Raw genomic sequence first — 20,870 nt, forward strand, 5'->3', positions numbered from 1 at the left:
GAATTATCATATGGTACAAAGAGATATTCTCCCCATGGAGTAACATGGTGCTATATGGAGGCACATTATGGTGGCACAAACGATACCCATGGCTCTGGCACAGAACACAAAGAGATTCTGTGTTGCATTAAGTGTATGAACAAGAACTAAGACAATCAGAACAATCCAGTCAATCTAATTACATTCCTCCCATTCATTCCCTGGTTTGATAGATATTACTTTCCAACCAATATCTAAAGTTTTGATTTTGGTAGTGCAGCGTTTTACTACATTGTTCCTTTAAATTATTATTAAAAGGTTATTCACCCCTCAAAAAAAATGTATTCCCTATCCAAAGGATAGGCGATAACTTGCTGGAGAGCCAACCGCTGGGATCCCAGGTAATCCCGAGATCTGCTCTTGACTAGAACGACAATGCACTTACTCGGCCTCTGCTCCATTTATTGTCTGTAGGATGTCCAAATACAGCCCTGATCTCAGGATCACTGAGGGTCTCAGCAAGTTATTCCCTATCCAAAGGATAGGCGATAACTTGCTGGAGAGCCCAACCATTGGGATCCCAGGCAATCCCGAGATCTGCTTTTGACTAGAACGACTGCACTTACTCGGCCTCTGCTCCATTTATTGTCTATAGGACCTCCGAGTATAGCCCCGATCTCAGGATCACTGAGGGTCCCAGCAAGATATTCCATATCCTGTATGTAGGGGATAATTTTATTTTTGGGTAATTACATATGGCAGATTCTTTCAGTATGTACTTTGATTTCTACAAGCCACAATCTGATGATAAAGTGCAATAAATTTGTAATAATTGTATAAGGTAATGGTGGTCAAATTAATTTTTATGGTTCATTATCATTTTATATGTGGCTCAACTTCTGTCCTCTGGCAGCTGAGGTGGGCGATGGTGCCATAAATGAGGAGAGGTTGAAAAGTAGCACAGTAAAGTTCATATGTGACATTGTCCACAGCAGGTATAGGCAAAGACAGAAGTCTCTGGTAGAGAGGAGACAGTGCTGAGACACTGAACACTTTGATGACATTATCGTTAGTAAGAGCTTAATTGAACAGTTGTGGAGGTGGATCCAAGCAAATATATGATGTCCATGGACACGTACAGGCCCCCATACGCATTAGTCTAAAGTCATCCAATAGACGACACTGTCTCCTGACGTGTTCTGGGGAGAGATTGGTCCAACTTATTGGATTTCCAACAGAAGACCCTTTTACTCTGTGGGTGAAAGGCCTCTGGAAGAGGAGACTGTTAGCGACTCCTACAGAACATCGGAACGCTCTGTGTATGAAGATGTCAGGCAAGAGAGTTGATCTTGAGGATGGATCTTCTCGCTTCCTCCTAGGTGAGCTATGTGGAGGAGATGACTTCATTATTTTGTAGAATTGCTTATCACCACCAATTTAAACTCTCCATTTGGGATTTTTGTGGATAGCAGTCTACTCATCTGCAGAAAAAAACAAATTGTGTGCTTCAGTTATTGTTGAATTAACAAATACAGAATCATTCTGTAAAATATTACGGCTGGGTTTATGCACATTACGGCTTGGCTTTCTGAAATCCATAAAATCATAAAGAACGCACACAGCCATAACACGTGTGAACCCATGTTTATATGGAGTTTCTCCTTGGGGATTTTACCACTTCTTCTACATCAATATCTGTGTGGATTACTCCAACACACCAGATCCCATCTATTCAATGGGAAATCCACAATGAGAAATCTGCAGAAACCATGACTACTGTCTTTTATTTTACAAAGCTTCCCCATGGGAACCATGTCAGGTAGCCACACAAAAATCAGAAATCCGAGAGTCTTCCTCCGAATTCTGCTATGGATTAGATCAGCGATTATGAAATCAGCGGCATTTTTTTATGCAACTTTACAAACCTCCGTGTGACCATGGCCTTAAAGAGAACCGGTCACTGGATTTTTTTTAACAATTTTGAGCCAAGTGCCGCCTCCAATTAGTGCTGCCCCACTCATTCTGGAGCAGTTTTTAATTTTCTTTTGTACCCCTCAGTTCCAAACGTATGGTCCCTGAAGTGAAGATGCACATTTTACCTTCCACCAGCAGGTCGTATATTACCGATCTTTTCGGTGGGCTTTTTTCTCATTTGACGCTGGTCAATCAAAACATGATTGTGCCCACAGAGAAGTTCTGTGGTTACATTTGTAACTTTTGTTTTTGTTTTTTATTTATTTTGTTCCATAACTTTATAAGAGAAGAAAATAAAAAAAACTTTTCCCGAATCAGTAGAGCAGCGGCAAATGGAAGAGGCACTAAGTTATATTATTAAAAGTAATAATGGTAATGGTGTTTTATAAGCTTTGACAAAGATCACGGATGTCATCAAAACACGTCGATTGTCATCTATTGCTATCCGATCATTCCCGGAGCATTTATGTTTTAATTCAACTTTTTTTTTCCAATAAAGGATTTGCATTTTATTCAAGGAGCTGGAACGTTTTTGTTTTTCTATAAAAAATAAAATAAAAAATACAGTGAATTTTATATTATATTATTTAGGGATGTAACATTTACAGGAATTGTCACAAGTGGGAAATTTACAATGAGATTTACAGCAGACATCTGTCAAAATGTCTGTGCCTTCAGACAGGACTGGTGACCGAGGTGGTGCCCCATTCTCCATAAAACAAAACACTTTTTTAGTGTCCCTGCTACATAAGGCAATGAGAGGTATTATTTTCAGTAATAAATTCTGGGTCCTGTCCTTGAGGGAGATGGGAGGGCTCTGAAACGGGGGTCTTGATTTGATTCCAGCAATAACTGACACTGCCTGTAGGGAAACCAGTGAGTGACAAATGGCACCTTGGTAAAAGCCGTTTGCATTGCTACAATATATGTTGCTGCTTTATTGGGTTTGAGTGACACTGGCATCTGCCGTCCGGTACTGGAAAAAAAAATGTATAAATGTATAAATCTGTCATCTGTGAAGTTCATTACAGGATGCAGCGAGCGGTTTCATGCTCACCATGTTGACAAGCGAGTCTGCTGCCGCAGTGAACTCTGCATCTCCTACAGGAGTGAAATCCACCTTGAAGATCAGCCATCCAAAATCTGCAACATAAGGGAACATATTGGGATGGGTTTTGTGCTCCCCGTCTTATTCATTGCTCCACCACCGAGTATCCATGATCTCAGAGAACTGAATCAGATTCCACCTTTGGCGCTGAATCATGAGCTTTGGGATCCGTTATATATACTCAAGTTAAAAAAAAAAATCCTAAGTAAGACTATGTTCATACTAGGCATTTTTTCTGCTTTTTTTCTGCAGCAAAACCTGCTCTCGGCAGGAAAGCAGTTGCAGAAAAAAAGCAGGTTTTGCTTTTTTTTTTCCTGCGTTTCTGACATTCTACATTTGTCTCTTCTGCATGCTGACAAAGTTTACTGCAAAAAAAAATCTCATTCTATTTAACCAGGCTTTGGCACAAAATACGCTGCAAAACCAGATACCTGCTTTTTTTTGGGTGCAGATTTCCAGTGTTTTTTTCCCCACCCATTACTATCATTGGGTGAAAAACACTGAAAGAAGTGACATGCTCCTTTGTGCAAAAAAAAACAAACATGCAAAGCACAAAATATGATGCCAAAAAAAGGCTGCGTGCATGAGATTTCTGAAATTTCATAGACTTTGTTGGCACTGTAAAACGCAGCAGAAAATTTGCATTAAACAAATGCATGAAAAAAAAAACACTGAAAAAACGCCTAGCGTGAACATGGCCTGAACTTCAGCTAATCGCTGATTCCCAATTTCTAATCAATGTCTTAGCAGTGGTTACATATCGAAAGGTTTAACAAGCTCCTATAGGGTTCACCAACAAAGATCAGCCATGGGCGGAGGTGGGTAAACACCAGAATCAACAGGAACCTTTGTTTTTTTTAATGTGTATAAAACAGAAAGATATAAAACTTGCTAAAATATTTCATATACCAAAGGTGTGTCACTGTGAGCGATGGTCCAGGGGCCCCGCAGCTCTGCCTCCAACACAGGGGGGCATTTACCAGTGATGTGTGAGTAGGGGGCTGGCTCATTTATGTAGCCAAGCCAGTCCCACTCTTTGTCACGTGTCAACACAGGAAATGCTATATTGTTCCAAGCCAGAATTGCAGTTGTTTGCACACCAGTGTTGGTTTCCAGAGGTCAAGCAGCCTTTGATTGACACTAGTAGAATGTATGGTATTCTATTAGAAAGCACATCTATACATATTTTTCATGTTGGACAGCCCCTTTAATGCACCAATTTAGACTTCAATGCAGGGATGAGCAAAACGACCCTCAGTACGCCGTTCCGACCTCTGGTCCATTCCTCTGTTGCTGTCTCTTCTGCAGTTGGCGCCTCTGTCGCTTCCTAGGCCTTGCAACATTTCTTGGTCAACACAGGTGCCCCGAATATGCCAGCTGCAGAAGAGAAGTCTGGCTGGAGCTGGGTACCAAAGCTCCAACGCTGGCCCCCAAATATTGCAAATCTGGAATAGCATTGGTTCCTTTATATAGGCAAAAGTGACTTTTGGGGTCTTCTAGGCTCAAGTGTGACTGCATCCCCTGCACCTATTGTAGTTATGCCCCTGCTTATCTCTACTTCTATTACTTCCCTGCCAACCCTGCTGCTTTGGGGTCTGTTCAGTGATAGTGATTTTAACGTAACCTGTCCTTTTTCACAATTTAATAATATTAGTGTGTAAAATATAAAGCACTGAAACATAAAATAATATACCCAGATTACTAACATGATTGCATAAAAGGTGACAAATCTGATACGTTTGAATTTGGGCGAAGGCTACAAATAATGCCTATATTTGAAAGAACCACAAGGGGGCAGTGGAGAGTTTGATTTAGTTTTTTATTAACCCCTTTAGTAACCGGTGCACAATCCCTTTAATATTAATCCTATGCTGTGCATGCTGAAATGAAAGGGAAAAAGACTAAATTAGTGTGTTTTAATTATTTAACCTCTCCAAAAAAAAAAAACTATAAAAATGGCCTGGGTTGGGAATCTATTTTGCTGGTAAGGTTTGGATTGTGAATTTGGGGTCAGAGTCTAGGGATCTTGATGATTCGGAGGCGTTAAGTAGGGGGAGGGGAGCTCGTTATAAATGTGCCGCACTTATGACATCACTTCTTGTAATCTCTCCGATATCACCACTCGGTGGGGAAATATGGCGTCGTCCTATCCGAAATGCTCATCAATGTGAGGAGAAGCCACTGAGGAGGATAAGACTTTACTTTTAATTCTCCCATAAGATGGTTCTTTACAATCAATAATCTCATCATCTCTGAATTCAATTATGCGGTCGAACCCCGTATCTATCGATTATATATATATATATATATATATATATATATATATATATATATATATATATTCAGGAACGGTTAACCCTCTCACAGCCAGACCCTTGAGGATTAACGCTGTGTAACCAGTGACATTTAGGCCGGCCTCACACTCAGCGTATGTAAATACGGTCCGTTTTTTACGGCCGTAATACGCAGAAAAGTCCCCAAAATAGTGATCCATAGTCAGGGTGTGTCAGCGTATTTTGTGCATGGCATCCTCCGTATGTAATCCGTATGGCATCCGTACTGCGAGATTTTCTCGCAGGCTTGCAAAACCGACATCTAATGGATTTATGTGCTCAAATGTTCGGGAAAACATATATACAGTATATATATATATATATATATATATATATATATATATATATATATATATATATATGTCATTGAGACACATACAGTTAGGTCCATATATATTTGGACAAAGACATCATTTTTCTAATTTTGGTTATAGACATTACCACAATGAATTTTAAACAAAACAATTCAGATGCAGTTGAAGTTCAGACTTTCAGCTTTCATTTGAGGGTATCCACATTAAAATTGGATGAAGGGTTTAGGAGTTTCAGCTCCTTAACATGTGCCACCCTGTTTTTCAAGGGACCAAAAGTAATTGGACAATTGACTCCAAGGCTATTTCATGAACAGGTGTGGGCAATCCCTTCGTTATGTCATTCTTAATTAAGCAGATAAAAGGCCTGGAGGTGATTTGAGGTGTGGTGCTTGCATTTGGAAGGTTTTGCTGTGAAGTAAACATGCGGTCAAAGGAGCTCTCCATGCAGGTGAAACAAGCCATCCTTAAGCTGCGAAAACAGAAAAAACCCATCCGAGAAATTGCTACAATATTAGGAGTGGCAAAATCTACAGTTTGGTGCATCCTGAGAAAGAAAGAAAGCACTGGTAACTCATCAATGCAAAAAGACCTGGGCGCCCACGGAAGACAACAGTGGTGGATGATCGCGGAATAATCTCCGTGGTGAAGAGAAATCCATTCACAACAGCCAACCAAGTGACCAACACTCTCCAGGAGGTCGGCATATCAATATCCAAATCTACCATAAAGAGAAGACTGCATGAAAGTAACTACAGAGGGTTCACTGCACGGTGCAAGCCACTCATAAGCATCAATAATAAAAAGGCTAGACTGGACTTTGCTAAAAAACATCTAAAAAAGCCAGCACAGTTCTGGAATAACATTCTTTGGACAGATGAAACCAAGATCATCCTCTACCAGAATGATAGAAAGAGAAAAGTATGGTGAAGGCGTGGTACAGCTCATGATCCAAAGCATACCACATCATCTGTAAAACACGGCGGAGGCAGTGTGATGGCTTGGGCATGCATGGCTGCCAGTGGCACTGGGTCACTAGTGTTTATTGATGATGTGACACAGGACAGAAGCAGCCAAATGAATTCTGAGGTATTCAGAGCCATACTGTGTGCTCAGATCCAGCCAAATGCAGCCAAACTGATCGTCGTTTCATACTACAGATGGACAATGACCCAAAACATAAAGCTAAAGCAACTCAGGAGTTTATTAAAGCAAAGAAGTGGAATATTCTTGAATGGCCAAGTCAGTCACCTGATCTCAACACAATTGAGCATGCATTTCACTTGTTAAAGACTAAACTTCAGACAGAAAGGCCCAAAACAAACAGCAACTGAAAACCACCGCAGTGAAGGCCTGGCAGAGCATCAAAAAGGAGGAAACACAGCGTCTGGTGATGTCCATGAGTTCAAGACTTCAGGCAGTCATTGCCAACAAAGGGTTTTCAACCAAGTACTAAAAATGAACATTTCATTAAAAATTATTGAATCTGTCCAATTACTTTTGGTCCCTTTAAAAACAGGGTGGCACATGTTAAGGAGCTGAAACTCCTAAACCCTTCATCCAATTTTAATGTGGATACACTCAAATGAAAGCTGAAAGTATGAACTTCAACTGCATCGGAATTGTTTTGTTTAAAATTCATTGTGGTAATGTCTATAACCAAAATTAGAAAAATGTTGTCTCTGTCCAAATATATATGGACCTAACTGTATATATATATTCTGTATTTATATTTAATTCAGTGCGATATACACTCACCGGCCACTATTAGGTACACCATGCTAGTAACGGGTTGGACCCCCTTTTGCCTTCAGAACTGCCTCAATTCTTCGTGGCATAGATTCAACAAGGTGCTGGAAGCATTCCTCAGAGATTTTGGTCCATATTGACATGATGGCATCACACAGTTGCCGCAGATTTGTCGGCTGCACATCCCAAAGATGCTCCATACAAGGCAGGATGGATCCATGCTTTCATGTTGTTTACGCCAAATTCTGACCCTACCATCCGAATGTCGCAGCAGAAATCGAGACTCATCAGACCAAGCAACGTTTTTCCAATCTTCTACTGTCCAATTTCGATGAGCTTGTACAAATTGTAGCCTCAGTTTCCTGTTCTTAGCTGAAAGGAGTGGTACCCGGTGTGGTCTTCTGCTGCTGTAGCCCATCTGCCTCAAAGTTCGACGCACTGTGCGTTCAGAGATGCTCTTAGGCCTACCTTGGTTGTAACGGGTGGCGATTTGAGTCACTGTTGCCTTTCTATCAGCTCGAACCAGTCTGCCCATTCTCCTCTGACCTCTGGCATCAACAAGGCATTTCCGCCCACAGAACTGCCGCTCACTGGATTTTTTTTCTTTTTCGGACCATTCTCTGTAAACCCTAGAGATGGTTGTGCGTGAAAATCCCAGTAGATCAGCAGTTTCTGAAATACTCAGACCAGCCCTTCTGGCACCAACAACCATGCCACGTTCAAAGGCACTCAAATCACCTTTCTTCCCCATACTGATGCTCGGTTTGAACTGCAGGAGATTGTCTTGACCATGTCTACATGCCTAAATGCACTGAGTTGCCGCCATGTGATTGGCTGATTAGAAATTAAGTGTTAACAAGAAGTTGGACAGGTGTACCTAATAAAGTGGCCGGTGAGTGTATGTGAAAAGCCGGTAATTCAATTGCCGGCTTTTCATTTCTCCTTCACAAACCCGACAGGATATGAGACATGGTTTACATACAGTAACTAATGTTAGTAGTGTGTGTATGTGTAAAATTTGGGCGCTGTAGCTGCTAAAATAAAGGGTTACATTGCAGGAAAAAAATGGCGTGGGCTCCCGCGCAATTTTCTCCGCCAGAGTGGTAAAGCCAGTGACTGAGGGCAGATATTAATAGCCAGGAGAGGGTCCATGGTTATTCCCCCCCCCCCCCCCCCCCCCGGCTACAAACATCTGCCCCCAGCCACCCCAGAAAAGGCACTTCTGGAAGATGCGCCTATTCTGGCACTTGGCCACTCTCTTCCCACTCCCTGTAGCGGTGGGATATGGGGTAATGAAGGTTTAATGCCACCTTGCTATTGTAAGGTGACATTAAGCCAGATTAATAATGGAGAGGCGTCAATTATGTCACCTATCCATTATTAATCCAATTGCACAATTACCACAAGACAAAAGAAAAAGTGAATTTAAAAGTGAAATGGAAGCTCAGCAAAGATTAATCAGGACACGCATCTTTTTTTTTTTTTTTTTTAAAGCGGAAGACACTTAAGGAAAACCTCATCAGTGTTTTTTTTCTGAAGCGTATTTTCTGGAGTCTTGACAGACATCTGCATTTTTTTTTGTTGTTGTTTTTGCCATTTTTATCGCTTTTTTTTGCCGCCTGAAAAAGACGCTGTGCGCACATTCCCTTAGACGGCAAGGGACGCTTTGGGACTTAATTTACAAATAATTTTATTATTACAAGATGTGCACTTCTGCAAATGACTGCTTTAGACTACATTCACACTTGGCGTTTTTGCAGCTTTTTTGTTTTTTTTATGCTAATTTTTGGCTGCTTTTTACAGGACTAGCAAAGATTATGATATTTCAGAAATCTCTTGCACGCAATGGCATTTTTTTTCCTGACTGATTTGGAAAACTGCTGCGTTTTTGCAAATTGCAGCATGTCACTTCTTTCAGCATTTTTTTTTTTTCCAGCGTATTTCTAGCGTTTTTTTGCCCATAGGAAACAATAAGTGCAAAAAAAGCATGTATCAAATGTTTTTTTTTGTTTTTGGTGCAAAAACCTTAGAAACTTAGATCGTGCTTTTTTTTGGACCGCTAAATTTTATCAGCATGCACAAGAGGCAGCAAATACGCAACAGTAAAAACTCAGTGAAGCCTGATTTTTGTAAGCTGCTTCTTTACTTTACTGCCAAAAGAGCAGGTTTTGCCTGCGGGAAAAAATTGCAGCAAAAAAAAACGCAAAGTGTGAACATAGCCTCAGAAGGATTTTCTTTTGTGGCAGGAGCAATATATACAATTTTTTATCATATTATTTATTATTATAGCGCCATTTATTCCATGGCGCTTTAAATGTGAAAATGGGTATACGTAATAAAAACACAAGTCCAATAATCTCATGACAAGTCACTGACTGGTACAGGAGGAGAGAGGACCCTGTGGTCATTCACGTCAAAATATTTGCCACGGATTCCCTTGTATGTATGACCAACCTACGATCTTTAAAAACTACAGCCGACAATTTCTCACCTGCTTTACTGGGAGCTGACAGCAAGATCACTGGATCCAATCATGAAAAAAGAGAAGAACATGAGTAAATAGCAAAGTTCAGCTAATATGAATCCAACCCATATAAACAACTACAAGTTACTATACTTTATGAAAGTGCATAGAACAAGTGAAAGAGTAAATGTCAGATGCCTGTGGGTTAGTGCTGGAGCCCCGTACTGTGTTCTATGGGTTACATGTAGTATGGAGATATTGGGATATTCCCCAGCTCTTACCTGCAGTGGAAAGATAAATGAGAAACCATGGAGGACACATTGCTACAGCAGCTGAAATGTCCTTGTCTTGTACCCTTGTGGTTACACACAGAGGTTCTTCACTCCTTCGCCATACACATTTCCATATATTAAAATCTATAGCACACAAACCAGTGATTTATACCTAACAATCGGGGTCATATAGCAATAGTCTGATTTGCATGACAAATTTGCAAGTTGACCTGCAGGAACATCTTTATGAGAGGTCTGACATATGCAATTTATGCATGTTCATTTTGCAAAAAAAAAATAAAAATCAAAACCAATATATAAAAATATACCAGCTAGCGAACCATTAATTTTTTGCAAAACTCTGGAAACTGAGATAAACAATGATGCAAGGCTCTGTACACATCTACATGGCTTTCATTTATATCGAAGATGTAGTAGAGCTGGATCAATGATGGTTGTGGTAGAAGAGCTTTATCGCCAATAAATGAAGATATACAGTGGGTACGGGAAGTATTCAGACCCCTTTAAATTTTTCACTCTGTTTTATTGCAGCCATTTAGTAAATTCACAAAAGTTCCTTTTTTTTCTCATTAATGTACACTCTGCACCCCATCTTGACTGAAAAAAAAGTAATGTAGAAATTTTTGCAAATTTATTCAAAAAGAAAAAGTGAAATATCACATGGTCATAAGTATTCAGACCCTTTGCTCAGTATTGAGTAGAAGCCCCTTTTGAGCTAGTACAGCCATGAATCTTCTTGGGAATGATACAAGTTTTTCACACCTGGATTTGGGGATCCTCTACCATTCTTCTTGCAGATCCTCTCCAGTTCTGTCAGGTTGGATGGTGAACGTTGGTGGACAGCCATTTTCAGGTCTCTCCAGAGACGCTCAATTGGGTTTAGGTCAGGGCTCTGGATGGGCCAGTGAAGAATGGTCTCAGAGTTGTTCTGAAGCCACTCCTTTGTTATTTTAGCTGTGTGCTTAGGGTCATTGTCTTGTTGGAAGGTGAACCTTCGGCCAAGTCTGAGGTCCAGAGCCAGTCTGGAAGACGTTTTCATCCAGGATATCTCTGTAATTGGCCGCATTCATGTTTCCTTCAATGACAACCAGTCGTCCTATCCCTGCAGCTGAAAAACACCCCCATAGCATGATGCTGCCACCACCATGTTTCACTGTTGGGATTGTATTTGGCAGGTGATGAGCAGTGCCTGGTTTTCCCCACACATACCGCTTAGAATTATCACCAAAAAGATCTATCTTTGTCTCATCAGACCAGAATCTTATTTCTCATAGTGTGGCAGTCCTTCATGTGTTTTTTTGCAAACTCTATGTGGGCTTTCAAATGTCTTGCACTGAGGAGAGGCTTCTGTCGGGCCACTCTGCCATAAAGGCCCGACTGGTGGAGGGCTGCAGTGATAGTTGACTTTGTGGAACTTTCTCCCATCTCCCTACTGCATCTCTGGAGATCAGCCACACTGATCTTGGGGTTCTTTACCTCTCTCACCAAGGCTCTTCTCCCACGACTGCTCAGTTTGGCTGGACGGCCAGGTCTAGGAAGACTTCTGGTGTCCCAAACTTCTTGCATTTAAGGATTATGGAGGCCACTGTGCTCTTAGGAACCTTGAGGACTGCAGAAATTCTGTTGTAACCTTGGCCAGATTTGTGCCTTGCCACAATTCTGTCTCTGAGCTTCTTGGCCAGTTCCTTTGGCCTCATGATTCTCATTTGGTCTGACATGCACTGTGAGCTGTGAGGTCTTATATAGACAGGTGTGCGCCTTTCCAAATCAAGTCCTGTCAGTTTAATTAAACACAGCTGGACTCCAATGAAGGAGTAGAACCATCTCAAGGAGGATCAGAAGGAAATGGACAGCATGTGACTTAAATATGAGTGTCTGAGCAAAGGGTCTGAATTCTTATGACCATGTGATATTTCAGTTTTGTTTTTTTGTTTTTTTATAAATTTGCAAAAATTTCTACATTTCTGTTTTTTTCAGTCAAGATTGAGGTGCAAAGTACATTAATGAGAAAAAAAAACTTTTTTAAATTTACCAAATGGCTGCAATGAAACAGAGTGAAAAATTGAAAGGGGTCTGAATACTTTCCGCACCCACTGTAGCATCACCACGTAGCGGCAGCACGCCAACCAAAATGCTCCGGTAGCATACTTCTGTCTGAGCCAGGTTTAAATGACTTGGGCTGATATCATTGTGGTATATCTGGTCCCTGTCGCAACCTGGTGCACAGTAGGAGAGGCGGAATCCAGGAAGCAGGACAGGTGAGAAACATGATGCGACTAATCCTTGGCATGACCAAGTGAAGTGACATGCTTAATCCACTGTGAATCCAGAAATACACATTAATATGTAACGCTCGTAGTAGAGGAACCACTGTGCCGTGGTCCGAGGAGAGCCTGGAGGGGCGTGACTAGGCGAACACCTGACTCTTCACTAGAGCCCCGATGGTGGGGTTAGACTTGGCTCTAGATGGACGCCAGTTGCTGGACAAGAGCTGGCAGAATCGGCTGGCCTACAAACGAGTACTGCTTTTACTGGCAGGCACGGCTGGTATAAAGGGAGGTATGTCAAGTACAGCTGGTATACAGTAAGGTACTGCAGGCGCTGGTAGGTGTGGCTTGTATACAGGCATAATAATAGATTATGGCTGCACACATCTGTGCTAAAATAAGGAAGTTTTAAATATAAGGAATAGGAATAGCATAACGGCTTATGAACTTTATGAACAAACATGAGATTTTAGCACAAGATTACCTTGTCGTTGGTGAATGGGCTCACAATATTTGGCCAAATCTTGTGCTAAAATCTCATGTTTGTTCATAAAGTTCATAAGCCGTTATGCTATTCCTATTCCTTATATTTCAAACTTCCTTATTTTAGCACAGATGTGTGCAGCCATAATCTATTATTATGTATGTATTTTTTTGGCTATGCACCAGCATTTATAATTATTATATATATTGTTCAGTCAGTTTACTTTTTTTATTGTATACAGGCAGGCATGGTTGGCATACAGAAATACACGAACAGGGGACCTGACAACTAGAAAGTATGGAGACAAACAAACAGAACATGTTGCTCAGGCATCTCCCAACAGGTTGAAGTGCCTTAAATAATAAGTGTCTCCCAGCTATTGGCTACACAAACTGAAGGCAGCTATCAAAGCAACCTGGGCTTCCATAATACCTCAGCAGTGCCACAGGCTGATCGCCTCTGTGCCACCCCGCATTGATGCAAAAGGAGCCCCGGCCAAGTATTGAGTGCATTTACTGACTATACATTTCAGGAGGCCAACGTTTCGGATTTTAAAATCATTTTTTCAAGCTGGTGTTATAAAGTATTCTAATTTACTGAGATAATGACTTTTGGGTTTTCATTGGCTGTAAGCCATAATCATCAACATTAACAGAAATAAACATTTGAAATAGATCACTCTGTTTGTAATGACTCTATATAATATATGAGTTTCACGTTTTGTATTGAAGAACTGAAATAAATTAACTTTTTGATGATATTCTAGTTTTGTGAGAAGCACCTCTAAATATGAACGCTAGGCCAAGCCGAGCATACATGATTATCTGCAATATGAGGGGAGTGGGCTTTGCCAAATGATCTTATCATTCCTGGTAATAAAGGACAGGCTGCCTTGAAAAAAAAATCACACTCATCACATGACTTTTGCAAATAATGTTGTTCTCTTGTGACTTATTACTATATGGAATACATGGAGTCTAACAGTGACTTTATCCCAATTTCCCTCATCCTCAACACTAATGTTAATTTTCTGTGTGTAATGTTTTGCTTTATTTGTTCCTTTGGTAGGAAGAGTACACGTACAGGATGCCGCCATCATGTGCCAAGAAAATCATAAGTCAATATACATAAACAAATGAGTCGAAAGGCAGGAAATGCATCTTGTTCATACAGAGGCCATTACCAGCAGTGGCTGCCCGTACACAGCTCTGCTTTATACAACACACTATTCAACCAGAATTATGGTACAAACAGGTTAAGAAAATGTAATAACTGAGTCATGAGATTATTGCTTTCCTCTGTATAAAATTTTTTTTTAACAAGTTGACCTAAATAGCCCCTGTGTTCCCAGACAGTTTGATCTCATCTGCAAAAGTGCCATTTACAATTTGTCTCCTTCCTCTCTAACTTGCTGTCTACTGCCTGTTGTCAAGTGTAATCCGTCTGTAGCAGCAGTGGCACCAAGATGGCTTACAGGAAGTGAGGACAAGTCTTTGTTTCTTTCCTCCTGCTCTCCTTTTGGTCATGCTGCATACAAGCATAACAGAGAGATGTGCTTTTATTTCGGGGCAAGCAAGTCAGGAGACAAGGTCAGGAAGTATGGGGAAAGTAAGTTCTAGCACTTATAGTGCTGGCAGAATGCATACTTACCAACATTATTGTTGTGGTAATAGGGACATTACAGTCCCAACCCGCAGGCCTGTATGAGAATGCCCCAACCTTCTTGACTTTCTGGGACAGCCTACTTTGAGTGTGATTTAGATAACGTTTTAGTCTGTCACAACCCTGAATTTGCAGGGACTTTATCTGAAAAATAGGAACAGTCCTTTAAAATTTGGGACTACTGGTAGCCATGCAAAATGTTGATGAAGAGGAACTGCCTACTCAAAAATAATGGATGGCACATTACAGCGAATTGGGACAGTTTTCGGACATAATAGATTGGCATGTGCTCCATAAATTGTGGAAACTTATGGCTGCTCCTCCACCATGCTTTTCCATAGGTGTAGAAAAAAAGAGAAAGTAACCTGAAAGGAGTTGTCTGGTCTAACTCGATAAGTCTGCAGTCACTCTGTGTGTGCTGTGGGGATACGCCGGTTTCCAAGCTGGGAGCGGAGGGTATGTATGAGTTATACATACTGTACTCCCGGCCTGTGGGTGCAGCCTCGCTCCATACACTTCTATGGTGCCGCGGACGGCCTGTGGTCGTGTCCGACTAGAGGTGTGTGGCCTCACTCCATACAAGTGTATGGCGCATACGGGAATATGTATAACTCATACATACCCTCTGGTCCCGGCTCAGAAACCGGCGTATCCCCACAGTGCACAGTGCATGCAATGGGGGGATTCATAAGTCTGCAGTCACACTGTAGACCTATTGATTTGGACCGGACAACCCCTTTAAAAATAATTCATAATTGCAATTGTATGTTGTATTTTTTTTCAAAAAAAATTCCGATCAGCAATAAGACGTGTTACACCGCTTGTTATAAATCGCCCCTGTCCTGCCTGCACTGATGAGAAGATAGAACCGCGGCAAATACTTGAGTGACGTCATAAATTTGTCATTATAAAACGAGCAGTTTCTAGGAAAATTCCAAAAACCTGTCCTTGTACAAGGGGCACATCACAGTTATGTCTTCCTGCATCTTATACTGGTGGTAAACACATAAATCTCCATTGATCCAGTAATTGGAAGGAGGTGGACAGATCAATGCTCTACAAATTTTTATAGAATGCAATGAATCGTTACCACCGCCATTGACCAATGCTGCGTGAGACGTCACACTCTTGTGCAGTCAGACATCTTGTTATAGTGTTTTAGGTCATCCGCATAGAATAGGAAAGGCCGGTATCTAATTGTCAAACACCAATCCATGAAACCAGCACATCACATCTTATTGATAGGAGACCTCAGCCTCATGTGTAGGGCGAATCGGCCGACAATCTAATGTGTACGGGGCCTCCCAACTCTTCCGAGAGATGATGTCGGGGAGAGAAGGATCTGGCTTCTCCGATTTTCGACAGCCCATCCTTTTCTTCTCCAGAATATAAGCCTCTGCCAGAGGATTCTGACAGCGGATCTTTCATCGAGAACTAACATCTATTGTGTATGGAATCTTTAGTTATGAAGTTCTGCAGGAATCTAGAGCAATCCTGGAGGTCACCGGGCATTTTGTTAAGCCGTTTCCGGGCAATTATGTTTGTTTTTAGTGACCTATTCATGTGAATAAGCTTGTTGGATCCACAAAGTGAATCAAAAACAGACACGTCTCCCATTTTTTATGCATAAATGGTCTGCAAAAATATAGTAATACGACATGTGAACATCCACACTGGATTTTATGGGAACATGACCAATATCTATAAAACACAGCTAAGTGCCCAAGAAAAAAACAGAAGATGTCCTTTTTGTCCATATTGGTTTCCTAAAGCTATGGGCACATGGAGATTTTTCACGCTTTCAAAACCAACTAGTTTTTCAAGCAAGAGCTGCTTCAGAAAAAAAATCTCCTTTTTGTGGAGTTTATGGAGGAGTTTCTGTCTTCCGGAAGAGTTTTTGAAGCGTTCAGGCATTGGAGTAACATTTCGGGAGTAAGAAACGCTGACACTTTAAATGAATTTGACTGCCACTTCAGATTGTCGTGAAAACGGCAAAATGTTGCTACTTTTTAAAGCGTTTTATGCCATTTTTTGTCGTAAAAGCTTTGATTGTTTTTTTGTGTTTTGACTAACTAGTCTGAGGCAGGTCCCCAGTGTTTTTTCCTTTTTTCCTTGATGAATCACTTTTACCGATTTCTCCCTATGTGAACACCTGTAGCATGAATGGCAGGTTCGCTTTAATGTAACAACTTGATGCAATGTTTTTGGCTAAAACAAAAAAATGCTTTAAAACACCATGATTTCTGCAAATGATGATAATCTTTAAAAAAAAAAATCTCGCCCACACTCTGGAGTAAGTCAACAGCAGAAAGCGGCATGTCCTGAGGATTTGCAACATAAAAGGTGAACGGCGCAGAAATGTGCATAAAATCTGTAGCATATTCCACAGTGTATATATCCCAAAGGAACATATCCATAATATTACTACTAAATCAAAAGTATGTAAAGACAGGAGTATACGGAGTAAAAAGGTTTAAGTAGTCATTTTATTTAACAAAGTTCCTTTAAAATCACAATTTGTGAAAAAGTATGTAGGGAACTTCGGGAAGACAGACGGACGAAAGATAGTCATGAGTGCAACAAAACCACTCCAAGTCAAGTGACATAAAATGTATCAGTAAGAGTAGCACAGCATCAGCCCATTAATACATATCATTCTCAGACCAAGTGGGCGTAAATGCAGGGTTGGGAAGATACATCTTACCAAAGTAGAGAGATTCAGGCTGTCAGAAGAACCAGGTGCCAAGACCCCGACGCGCGTTTCATGTGTTAAAATATTGCTTTCTCAAAGGGATGAACAGTGCAGAAATGTGCATAAAATCTGTAGCATTTTCTACAGTGCATATATTCCGAGGGAACATACCCATAATATTACTACTAAATCAAAAGTATATAGTCACTATGTCCTTACTCAGGTCTTCTCATAGACACGCCATGCTTCCTTCTTGCTATACTTGTTTACTGCCAGTGAGTTTTTACCAACCAACCAGATATATATTTGTGGATTTCATACATAAAAAATCCATTTCAGACGTCCTAATTATCATGAAAATTTTTCTCTCTGGTGTCACACCCTCAAAACAGACAGTGGGAGGAATTGGCCAAAGGGATGAGCTTTTGGGAATATCTAATCTTTCTGCCTTCATGGAATTTATAATCTTATTTCCACTTAGGATACTTTCCCGTGGCCGGTTTTACTATCACACAACACCTTCACTCCCAATTATCAGCTCTTCTACACAACGTAGTGCAGATGGAATTCTTGGCTTGCACTATTTTAATCCTGGAGAATTCAAAGTGCGTTATACAGGATTGTATCTGTATTTGTAATAAATGGACCTCTTCAGAATGCATCCTGCTCAACGTGATCCACTGAAAAAGGCAAGAACACTAATATAATGTCTGTAAGAATATGTCACCAACAGGCAGCTCTCGTATAAGCCACTAGGACCTGGTGGCGGGACAACAGTCATTACCAATTTTATCAGTTGGACTTTCCTCTATTTCAGACCTTAAATGATCTTTAAATGTTTGTAAAATAGCAAAATTCAACTTATTCAAATGCTTCAATTAATAGAGGTGCCCATATCTCCAGATTTTGGTAGCTGTCCCGGAAATTCCACTTATGATTAGAATTCCCGTGAGAGTGATTCCAGGGTCAACACATGACTAGTTTTGTTTGTGAAGGGGGCTGGTTGACCATTTATTCCAATGGATAAGCCAGACTCCTTATTTTTCTACGTATCACCAGAATTGGCCAACCATCTAAGGCAATGTTTCCCAAACTCAGAGACCCCACAGGTCCTGTTTTCAGGATTACCCTAGTAACGCACAGGCGAGAAACTGATGCCTGGATAACAATTCCATCACCTGTGCAATACTAAGGAAATCCTGAAAACATGACCTGTTTTGGTGCCGTGGAGTTTGGGAATCGCTGATCTAAGATGTCTCCAGACTCTCCCTGACAGATGAAAGGTCTGTATCCTATTGCCTAACCCTTTTGATAGATTTCGCCTCTATCCCTGAGTCAAATGTTTATATGTGTGGAGAAGTCGGGAGTGGGAACTTATTGGTCAAATGACTGGCCAACTGACATCCATATTATGTGTATGGTCGGCTATAAGTGGAACCTTGTCATGTCCTCACAATGCTATTACTGTGATAATAGATGCCGATACAGTTGAAAGCAACAATGGGGCAGGGTCTCCCATCATTCCCCCTCTGCATTCGACGTCTCAGTGCAGCGGTCGCCATGACTAAAATTACTACACGACCTCTGTACTGAGATGTGCAGAGGATGTGAAGACACCATTAAGAGACCAGATAAGTGGGGGAATGGAAAGAGGTGAATATTTATTTATATTTAATTTGGAACCTATTATACAGTATGGAGCACTATGTGGTGCCCATTATACAGTATGGAGCACTATGTGGAGCCATTATACTGTATGGGGCACTATGTGAGGCCTTTTATACTGTATGGGGCACTATGTGGGGACCATTATACTGTATGGAACACTATGTGGAGACTCTTATACTGTATGGAGCACTATGTGAGGCCTTTTATACTGCATGGAGCACTATGTGGGGCCATTATGCTGTATGGAACACTATGTGGGGCCATTATACTATATGGATGACTATGTGGGGTTATTATATTGTATGGAGCACTATGTGGGAACATTATACTGTATGGAAGGCAATGCAGGGCCCCATCTTACTGTATGGAGGATTATGTGGGGCCATTATACTGTATGGAGAACTTTTTGTGACCATTATACTGTATGGAACACTATGTGGGGTCATTATACTATATGGATGACTATGTGGGGTTATTATATTGTATGGAGCACTATGTCGGGCCATTATACTGTATGGAGCACTATGTGAGGCCTTTTATACTGCATGGAACACTATGTGGGGCCATTATACTGTATGGGACACTATGTGGGGCCATTATACTATATGGATGACTATGTGGGGTTATTATATTGTATGGAGCACTATGTGGGAACATTATACTGTATGGAAGGCAATGCAGGGCCCCATCTTACTGTATGGAGGATTATGTGGGGCCATTATACTGTATGGAGAACTTTTTGAGACCATTATACTGTATGGATGGCTGTGTGGGGATTCCAGTTGGAGAATCATACTGTGATGGGCGTCACTATTTTTTGTTGAGGGATTGAGGGAGGGGGGTATAGTAGGGTCATCATACCGTGCATGTGGATGGTAACTGTGGGGGTATCATACCGTATTTGGGGGCATTTTTGTTTGCATCATACTTTATTATGTGTATTATTCAAGGTTTTTTTATCCTTTGTTATTACATATTAAACTTCAAAGCATGTAAATGTCAGGAACAATGCATGCTTGGAAGTAAGGGGGAGGATATTCCAACACCTATTGTGCTGGCAGAATGCTGATAAAGTGGAACTCCCTACTCAAAAAGCATGGATTACAAGTTATAGAGCATAAGAATTCAGGACACCTCCTGGACATATTAAAGAAGCTTTATCTTGTGCATGAGCACTATGCTTTTTGACAGGTACACTTTAAATATTAAAACTTTTCTTATTGGCTATCCATAGCACAATGTTCCAATTTAATAATCATATGTCCAATCCTGGTTTGTATTACGGTACATTATCCAAGCTTAAATCCCCCACACTCTTCATTGTGGAATCCAAAATAAAACTACATCAATGCTGAACTCAGATGAGCAAAAGTTACTTTTAAGTGCATTCCTGAGCAGCAGATCATAGAAACAGATGCCGGGACGCTTGGCCAAGCTCCAGATGACAAGGTCTCCATGCTTTCTCCTCCTACATAGCTTTCACTTGTTGAATTCTCATTCACTCGCTGTAATAAATAGATTATAATAAGAATAATAACAATATCGTAGTTTGCTTTTTTCCCTTGTGGGTCACGTCTCACTTAAAGGAAAATTTCACCTTAGAATATTTCAATTAAAGGGTATTATTTTGGGATATTATTTCATAGATTAAAGGAGACCTTTCACTGGATTATTTATTGTAAACTGGGTGTCTCCTCCAATTGGTGCTGCTCCAAAGATTCTGGAATTCTATTTTTCCTGTGCCCCTCCGTTACAAAGTTATGCACCCCAAAATAAAAATACAAATTGGTGCTGCTTTAAATACCCTGGACTAGTTATTTGTTCAGTGCCCCTCCATTCCAAAATTATGCCCCCCAAAAATAAAAGTACAAATTTGGGGCTGCTCC

General features: G+C 40.8%; 1 long non-coding RNA gene across 1 annotated transcript; it reads right to left on the reverse strand.

The window, feature by feature from the left end:
• Positions 1–711: 711 nt before the first annotated feature.
• LOC143787508 (uncharacterized) lies at positions 712–20,490 on the reverse strand. Its single transcript, XR_013218388.1, has 4 exons — positions 20,361–20,490; positions 9,946–9,975; positions 3,011–3,096; positions 712–1,460 (listed from the first exon to the last, which is right to left on the reverse strand). It is a non-coding gene; the product is annotated as an uncharacterized LOC143787508 (long non-coding RNA).
• Positions 20,491–20,870: the final 380 nt, after the last annotated feature.

Source organism: Ranitomeya variabilis, chromosome 8 (genome assembly GCF_051348905.1).
Source record: "Ranitomeya variabilis isolate aRanVar5 chromosome 8, aRanVar5.hap1, whole genome shotgun sequence".
Taxonomy (NCBI): Eukaryota; Metazoa; Chordata; class Amphibia; order Anura; family Dendrobatidae; genus Ranitomeya; species Ranitomeya variabilis.